Source organism: Triticum aestivum, chromosome 5B (assembly GCF_018294505.1).
Source record: "Triticum aestivum cultivar Chinese Spring chromosome 5B, IWGSC CS RefSeq v2.1, whole genome shotgun sequence".
NCBI classification, from domain to species: Eukaryota; Viridiplantae; Streptophyta; class Magnoliopsida; order Poales; family Poaceae; genus Triticum; species Triticum aestivum.
In genome coordinates this window covers 119,295,406-119,304,759 of record NC_057807.1, presented here as the reverse complement: position 1 = coordinate 119,304,759, position 9,354 = coordinate 119,295,406, and the positions used below count along the sequence as shown (strand labels likewise).

Below are 9,354 nucleotides of genomic sequence, written 5' to 3'. Positions count from 1 at the left end.
CAGTTCAGCGAAACTTTTTTTAAAACATTTTTTAGAGACTAAAACACACAAAATAAATATAAATAAAATCCTAAAAATTTCAGAAAAATTCACATAGCTATCTAGCCTTATTAGTGACCTAGTGAACATTTTCCTGGGCCTAAATGTCTAAACTAAAAGCAAACATTACAGTACTAATTACTCCACTAACTAACAAATAAACTAGCGAATAAAATCAAATTTCCAACTACTGGTTTTGAAGAAGTCATATTATCTTCTCCCATTATTTAAAAATACTAGTTGACCCGTTGCGCCAAATGGCGCAGAGACCTGCTGAAGACATGTTGTCGATGAAAATAGTTTCATGCTGCAAGAACCTTCAACTAAATCATGCTATTTTTTAAACATGTTTATTACGTTGTTAAATAATAGTATGGGAAAAGGAAAACTTTGCATAATATGAATATGCTCGGTTTGAAAATATGAGCACTATGATGAGAGAGTAAAGTTGGCATGGTTGTATTTTTTAGCAAGTTTGGAAACATGGTTATCATGATGAGAAACCTGGCCATGCATATTTTTCCTGCAAAAAAGGAGGGAAAAAGATAAGAAACCTAAGAAAAAACATGTCTTTGTTGTGCATATACAAAGATATAGGGATCAGGAGGTATTAGGATAACCCATATGTTATTTAGCCCAACTTACGTAGAGCGATGCCTGTGGCCCATGAGGAGCTGAATAAGAAGCGGCGGGGGCGGAGCGAGCAAAGAGTGTCTATCCCCTTCCTTTCTTTCTCGGTTCGTCGGCTAGGTAACAAATAGCACAGAGACCCACTAAATCCATGTTCAGCATGAAAAGAAATTTCATGTTTTAGTTGTTTTAGTAGCGGGCAAGCATATATGATAACAAATTTAAACCCCTTAATAAAAAAATAAAGACTTGTCATCTACAATGAGATATACCTACACATTTTAATTTGGTAGTAGAGTACCATTTCAAGACCATGTCATGTTGAAAAAATGTGTATTTTTTGGTAATCTCCCGTTGCGCCAAATTGCGAACATACCCACACCATACGTGCTTTGAAATATTCCATTTATCAGTATCGAGCAAGCACATATGGTTACTATTCTAACCACTATATAAACAAAATGAACGGTAACCAAAGTTCAAAAGAAAAAAGTGTTGTATGTGTTGTTTTTCCGATGATTTGGGTCTTGGAACACCTGAAATAGGCAAGCACAGTATTGCAAGTAAAAAATGTGAAACATTGCTAATAACTTGCCTCATACACATGATAGTTTTAGGTCATACAAGCAGTGGGGAAAAGAAAAGCAGTCTATATGTGATGAAGCAAGCGTAAGTCAAATAGGTAATGCCCATACAACCAAGTTCATTACAATGGATGGATTTCAGTCCTAAAACTGGAAAATAAATATGCATAACAGAAGTGAATCGTAGAACGTGGTTTATACAACTTCATGAATATACTTAATATCCTGGCAGCACCATATCCATACTACTTGAGGAAGTAAATAATCAAATGACAATCACACGGGAGTTGTCGTTTCCACTATATAATCCGAACAAAACTATATAGCTGATCTCCAGGTAATTACATGACACGACAATGGCTTCGACAAATATCCATCTTTTATGGCATAAACACATATATATTGATTACAGTCAGTAATGAGAAGTGATGGTAGCTCACTCTATAACATCGTCCACACCAGGAAAATATGGTAAAGCAGTCAGATCCCACAACAAATATGATATGAAAATCTTGGAAAGAGAACTATCTAGAGAACAAACTTACCTGTAAAGATGTGTTATGGCCTGTGAAAATGGAATAGTGTTATGTCACACTATTTGGCTATTGCTAGAAAAGCTGCTGCAACAATAAAAAGAAAAACTAAAAAATTGTGCTTATGCGCAGTATAATGCCTGGTCATCAATATTTTGCATCAAATCTCAGCAAATGCTCTAAATACATATATCAGGAACTTCTTCTAATGCTCTAGTAACATAATCTAAATTAGCCGGTGTGGAATCCTTCAGAACTAATCGGCCGGCATAAAGCCGGTGAAATCAATAACATAACAGAACAATAATTAAATGCTTAGTCATTTGATTAGTATGCCACACTACATACCGGTGACAATCACCATATTTTATTTACATATCTAAAGCCATCAGCGCCTGACATATTTTATTTACATATCTAAAGCCATCAGCACCTGACATTATTTAACTTGCAATAAAACTTCAACAAACATATCAACTAATGGTAACTGGTGTATGCCATGCAGAGAAAATTGCACTCTGGCAGAGTAACGACATGCTAGAAGCTGACAAAAGTATTACAGATTGACAATAAATAATAGATAGCTCCATCAGTACCCACCGTTGTTGGGACTATCAAATTAAAATTCCATATCTATCAGAAAACTGACAAAGCTTGAGGGCCTCATAAATACGAAGAAACAGCATGTGCAGAGGGGCCATACATACTGATTAAGAAAACTCACTTTTTAGCAACTAGACTCCCTTCATTCCACAAAGGAGAGGTGGGGGCATGGTCATGGGATTTGGGCTCAGGAGCGGTAGGGCTGAAAATAGAGAAACCATACACATCATAACGATGATGTACTTCGACAGCCATGCACATGACGGATAGTGTAAAGCTATCTATCGCCAGAACTACATTTAAGTAAGATCATGAAACTAAAATCTGCTATGCCATTACCTACACAGCCTTTGTATATGTTATCAGATTAACATGTATGGAGACAACAGAATATACCAGGGGATAATTAAGTAACACCAGGAAAACTATTATACCAAGGTAATGGGGTTCATAACATACCTGAATGGTGCTATGGGCAAAAATCCATTGTCTACTTCTCTTGAAGCTAACATCTACCCTTTCCCAAGGAATTCTATTCAGGCTTTTGAGCGTTACTTCTGAAATAGGGGACAAATTAATTCAGTTAGAAAAAATATCGTCTTAATCATCCAGGAGAAATGGAAGTACGAAACGGTATTGGGTATAATACAAAACACACTAAATAACAACAAAACTTTAGCTCCAATGCAAACATGAACCAGCGTAAAGTCTTCGTCATTAGAAACTTGGCATCTATGGTTTCTGCTAGTTTATCAAGTCCTTGGACAATAAACAGCACATCATCATGGAAAGCATCTATGATCTCTATGTAAACACACTAATTTCTATATGAACACACCAGGTTATAGAAATTAGAAAGTATAATTAAGTAAGAGCAGCATATACGATCTATAATAATGCAAAGCACATTACCTCCATAGTCTAGATTTATTAGTTCAAAGTTCAATCTCAGGAAAATTCAAGTTTTTTTATACACGCCAGTATTGTACTTGACTGCATATCGATCTACATCAACTCCTGGAAGGGCAAAATCTCAGATTATAAAGGAATCATACTTGTTCTAGAGGCAACATTTGAGGACTGATACCTCCCTTATGTTCCATTTGAGCAATAGTGCACGCAATTCTTAGTTCCCTTATCATCGCATCCAAGAAAAGGCAAGTCAAACAAGAAACTGGAAAATGTCGGTAAATGGCAAATTTAAGATTATCACTTCAGAGTCTTCCTGCCAAGATTTGCTGCAAGAAAAACGCCATCATGCTTCAACGCCAACCTACACTGCCAATTACCATAGTTCAGATTTTTAGCGCTTGATAACCTAATCTTTCAGTGTTTAAAATAAAATACTTACCTGTATCATTGCTCGAGGTAGATCATCTGTCCAATGAAGCCCAAGACACCTCATTATTAAATCCTGGGAGCTTCAGAAACCAAGGGGAATAACACAGGACGGGGATCATCCACCTGAGCTGAAATCACAAAACCGGTAAGGCACAGAGATTACAGAAATACTATACGCTCGCAAGTCTATTGATGCGATAAGATTGAAAGTAAGCACCCATTTTTAGCACAGCAAAAGAAACAGGGGCAGCATGTAATTAGAAAGTATAATTAAGTAAGAGCAGCATATACGATCTATAATAATGCAAAGCACATTACCTCCATAGTCTAGATTTATTAGTTCAAAGTTCAATCCCAGGAAAATTCAAGTTTTTTTATACACGCCAGTATTGTACTTGACTGTACAGCGATCTACATCAACTCCTGGAAGGGCAAAATCTCAGATTATAAAGGAATCATGCTTGTTCTAAAGGCAACATTCGAGGACTGATGCCTCCCTTATGTTCCATTTGAGCAATAGTGCATGCAATTCTTAGTTCCCTTATCATCGCATCCAAGAAAAGGCAAGTCAAACAAGAAACTGGAAAATGTCGGTAAACGCCATCATGCTTCAACGCCAACCTACACTACCAATTACCATAGTTCAGATTTTTAGCGCTTGATAACCTAATATTTCAGTGTTTAAAATAAAAGACTTACATGTATCATTGCTCAAGGTAGATCATTTGTCCAATGAAGCCCAAGACAACTCATTATTAAATCCTGGGAGCTTCAGAAACCAAGGGGAATAACACAGGACGGGGCTCATCCACCTGAGCTGAAATCACAAAACCGGTAAGGCACAGAGATTACAGAAATACTATACGCCCACAAGTCTATTGATGTAATAAGATTGAAAGTAAGCACACATTTTTAGCAGAGCAAAAGAAACAGGGGCAGCATGTAGTATAGCTGACAAATTGCAATAGAAAACACCATTACCCGATAGAGTGATCATCTGCACTTTCAAAAGTTTGGGCAGAAGTCACGGCTAAAAGGCGTATTAATTAAGTTGAATATGCCAATTAAATAGGGCAACACATTCAGTTCTCAACCATTCTAGGTATCTCAGATGCACACACAAAATCTATAGCACACATCCTTCCCACACGCAAACACGAAATATAAGCAGCACGAGGCAAATCAAAACACGACAGGCGGCTAATTCCGAAACAATAAAACGAGCAGTGAACCAACCACCATGACAGTAAGTAGGAAAGAGCAAACCTTGAGCAGGAGAACAAAGAAACAACATCACTGCAGGATCTTCTGTCCCCATCTCATCTCCAACTCACTTCCTCTTAGATCATTACCTTGGGAAGCTCGTGTAGACAGCGTATTGAAGATGTCTTCCAGCCAACAACGACTGAACTTTTACTCAAGGCCATAAAATAAAGTGCTTTAAATTCTGAATTGGTAAATAGATAGCCAATATGTTTATATTGATCTGCTAAGTACAAATATTCATGGCACAAGGATACAATCGCCACAAGCATTTGAGTAAGCAACATAGGGCTTGAAAGAACGAAGAGCTGATCTGCACGTAGAAACAAAGTATAAGATGCTCTGTTTGACACTATTTGATAGTGATAAAAGGGAAGGGTTTGCGAACACACAACCATGGCATATTGGCATACCTCATCAATGAATCAGGGGCCAAGGGGAGGAGGCCGCACAGAGAGAGTAAGAGAGAGATTGGGTGAAGCTCACCTCGGTGTTGGCGGCAGACGCGGTCGCCGTCGCTCCTCGTGTGCGCATCTCCCCAATCCGCGCCCCTGGCCTTGACCACCGCGCCCGCTGCCTGCCGAGCCTGCCGCGCCCGCTGCCCTCCGAGCCTGCTGCACCATGTGTGGCGTATATATAAGACGTTCATCACATTCAGAATCTAACTGGATTCATCCATTTAATCAAGTAGCAGAGGGAGATGAATTGCATAGATACCCTCTGCAAAAATCTAACTCGTTACACATATGATATGCTCTGCAAAAATCTAAGCCGTTCATACATATGCTCTGAAAAATCTAACTGGACGCATGCATCCAACAAAAACGAAGGAGGACAGAAACGGAATGCTCACTGCATACATACATACATACACATACAACAATAAGAAAGAATACCACAACATATACACATATAGTAGCAGCTATCACCATGCATATATCACCATTCACCAGGAGGGAAAAAACGAAGACTGAACATACATCAGCCATATATCAAGCTATCGCCATAGAAAGACAGTGAACAGACAGTCAGACACATACAGCGTCAGGTATCACCACTGAAATTACCTTGGGAGCTAAGCAGCGAGTTGGACGAGGCAGAAGCGGGCTGTATGGAGGGGCCGAGGCCCGAGGGGGGCTGGGGGCCTTGCCGCCTGGGCAGAGACGCGGAGGCCGGAGGAGGGGTCAGCAGCGGCCACGGACGAGGAAGGGAGGGGACTGGTGGAAGTAGTGACGAGGGAGGGAGGAGGGAGGAGAAGAAGGTGTACGCGCGACGACGCTGCGAGGAGGAGGAGGCGCCGTCAGGTCGGGAAGCCCTCCTGACCACCCCAACTTGAAGACCCGCACTCCCGTGTTCTCCGACAGTGGTGACCTGCGCGCGAGCGATGGAAAGGCGAGGAGGAGAAAGAGGCGAGGTGGTGGAGGAGGAGCTGTAGGCGGCGGGGCTCCTAGGCCAAAGGCCACGGCGACGAGGAAGGAGAGCGAGGGAGCGAGGCGGCAGACGAGGGAAGGAGGAGGAGGGACCAGTGAGGGGCGCGGGGGATGTGGATTGGGGCTAGGGTTGGCGAGCCCAATGGGCTCTGCGGGCAGGAGGGAGGAATCGCAGGCGGCGGCGAGGCTCCGGGGCGGAGGCCATGGCGAGGTGAGGAGGAGGGATGGAGGAGGCGGGGGCTGTGGGGATCGAGGGGAAACGGGGCTAGGGTTTGGGTGGTGGCTGGTGCGGGATGCGAGGCGCGGATTGGGCAAAATCCCAGCCAACAAGCGCGCGAGACGAGCCCACTCGTCATTGGCCAATCAAAACGACCGTGAAGTGAAAAAACTATTACAGCGAGGTGAAGATCCGACGGCCAGGACACACGAGAAGGGCAGATCCGACGGTCCACGAAGGCCCAATCGAGGGAGCCTTCTAGAGGTGAGTTGGCTAGCTTCTTTTTTTTTAAAATTTAGAAAAAGAATTTTGAAAAACAAATTGATCCAGTTACCAAACTTTGATAAATCAAAATTGGATTTTTGTGAAACCTTCAACTCTTTCAAATTGGTCCTTCAGTTGCTTAAGGCCTCTTGGATCAAAATGCAACTAAAACAAGGCAATAAAATGAATAAATCATGGATGCATATGAATGATCTATGAATAACATCCAAATTTAAATTTGGGATGCTACATTGGGGCGCCCCCTTGGCTGCCTCTCCTCCCTTCCAACCTATATATATGTGGGAAGGGGGGTGCCTACAACATACAACATCAACTGTTAGCCGTGTGTGGCGTCCCCCTCCACAGTTTACACCCGGGTCATATTTTGCGGTGGTTAGGCGAAGCCTTGCGCGGATCACTTCACCATCACCGTCACCATGCCCTCGTGTTGACGGAAGTCATCTACTTCCTCGACACCTTGCTGGATCAAGATGTCGAGGAACGTCATCGAGCTGACCGTGTGTAGAACTTGGAGGTGCCATACGTTCGGTACTTGATCAGTCGGAGCTAGAAGAAGTTCGACTACATCAACCATGTTATCAAACGCTTCCACTTTCAGTCTACGAGGGTACATAGACACACTCTCCCCCTCTCGTTGCTATGCATCTCCTAGATAGATCTTGTGTGAGCGTAGGAATTTTTTTGAAATTGCATGCTATGTTTCCCAACACATTATTATTATCTTCAGAAGGTTTTTCTATTTTAGGTTCACTGGAGGTATGCAAAGTCCTAACATTTTTCTTCTTCTTTTTCTTTTTAGAAGGACTAGGTGCATCATTATTAATTCTTTGTGAATCTTGTTCAATTATTTTAGGGTGTCCCTCAGGATAAAGTGGTTCCTGAGTCATTTTACCTCCTCTAGTTGCTACTCTAACAACAAATTCATTTATATTATTATTCATTTCATCAAGCAATACTCTTTGAGATTTAGCAACTTGTTCTAACTGAGTTTGAACCATAGAGGCATGTTTTCCTACACCTCTAACATCATTAGATATTCTAAATAACAAGACACTCAAGCGAGCAATCATATCAGAATTATATTCCAATTATTTCATAACATTTGCATTGAAGTGATCTGTTTTTTGATGTAGTTATCAAATTCATAAAAGCATTGACTAGAATGTTTATTGTTAGGGATATCACCTCCACCAAATTTCATTAAATAATTTACCTCTACCACCTTTGGTGGTGGTGTGTCAAGTCCATGTATTTCTTCAATAGGAGGCAAATTTTTAACATCCTTGGCTTTAATACCTTTTTCATTCATACTTTTCTTTGCCTCGTGCATATCTTCAGGACTAGGGTATAAGATACCCCTCTTCTTTGGAGTGGGTTTAGGTGGTGGTTCTGGAAGAGTCCAATCATCATAATTTTTCAATATATTATTCAATAATTACTCAGCTTGTTCAACAGTTCGTTCCCTGAAAACACAACCAGCACAACTATCTAGGAAATCCCTAGCATCGGTTAGTCCATTATAGAAGATATCAAGTATTTCATTTTTCTTAAGAAGATGATCATGCAGAGCATTAAGTAATTGGAGAAGCCTCCCCCAAGCTTGTGGGAGACTCTCTTCTTCAATTTGCACAAAGTTAAATATTTCTTGTAAAGCAGCTTGTTTCTTATGATCAGGAAAATATTTTTCAAAGAAGTAGTAAATCATGTCCTGGGGACTACACACACAACCAGGAGCAAGAGTATTGTACCATATCTTAGCATCACCCATTAATGAGAACGGGAATAGCTTGAGAATATAATAGTAGCGAATTTTCTCATCGGGAGTAAAAAGGGTGGCTATATCATTTAACTTAGTAAGATGTGCCACTATAGTTTCAGTTTCATAACCATGGAAAGGATCAGATTCAACCAGAGTAATTAACTAAGGTCGATAGAGAATTCATAATCCTTATCAGTAACAGAGATAGGTGAGGTAGAAAACTGAGGATCACATTTCATTCTAGCATTCAAAGATTTTCTTTCAGTTTGCATAATAATTTCTTTATATCATGTCTACCATTGCAAGCAAGAAAGTCTCTAGTTGTCTCCTCATCCATAACATAACCTTCAGGAACCTTAGGCAATTCATATATGGGAGCGCTAGGTCTAACAGGTGTTTCAACATTTTCAGTTTCAAGTACTTCATCAGTTTCAGTGATCACATCAGTTTCAATAATTTCATTCTCTTTAGCTCTAGCAATTTGTTCATCAAGAAATTCACCTAGTAGCACATTGTCATCAAGCAAGGTACTAGCATCATAATGAGTAGCATTCATAGCATAAGTAGCATCATCCGTAACTTGCGACATATCAGGATTAATAGCATGTGGTGGTGTTGCAATTCTACTCAAAATAGAAGGTGAATCAAGTGCAGAGTGTGATGGCAGTTC

The 9,354-nt window shown here is 40.6% G+C and overlaps 1 long non-coding RNA gene across 33 annotated transcripts; it reads right to left on the bottom strand.

Moving 5' to 3' along the window:
- Positions 1-990: 990 nt before the first annotated feature.
- Positions 991-6,718, bottom strand: LOC123110727 (uncharacterized). Of its 33 annotated transcripts, XR_006453597.1 has the most exons (12): positions 6,061-6,718; positions 5,480-5,604; positions 5,251-5,306; positions 4,997-5,135; positions 4,430-4,547; positions 4,049-4,356; positions 3,741-3,858; positions 3,445-3,662; positions 2,849-2,946; positions 2,511-2,591; positions 1,799-1,873; positions 1,303-1,694 (listed from the first exon to the last, which is right to left on the bottom strand). It is a non-coding gene; the product is annotated as an uncharacterized lncRNA (long non-coding RNA). The 33 variants fall into 33 exon arrangements; XR_006453581.1 differs by having other exon boundaries at positions 3,445-3,667; positions 4,049-4,351; positions 4,997-5,306; XR_006453588.1 differs by having other exon boundaries at positions 3,445-3,667; positions 3,741-3,853; positions 4,049-4,351; positions 4,997-5,306.
- Between the last annotated feature and the right edge of the window lie 2,636 nt (positions 6,719-9,354).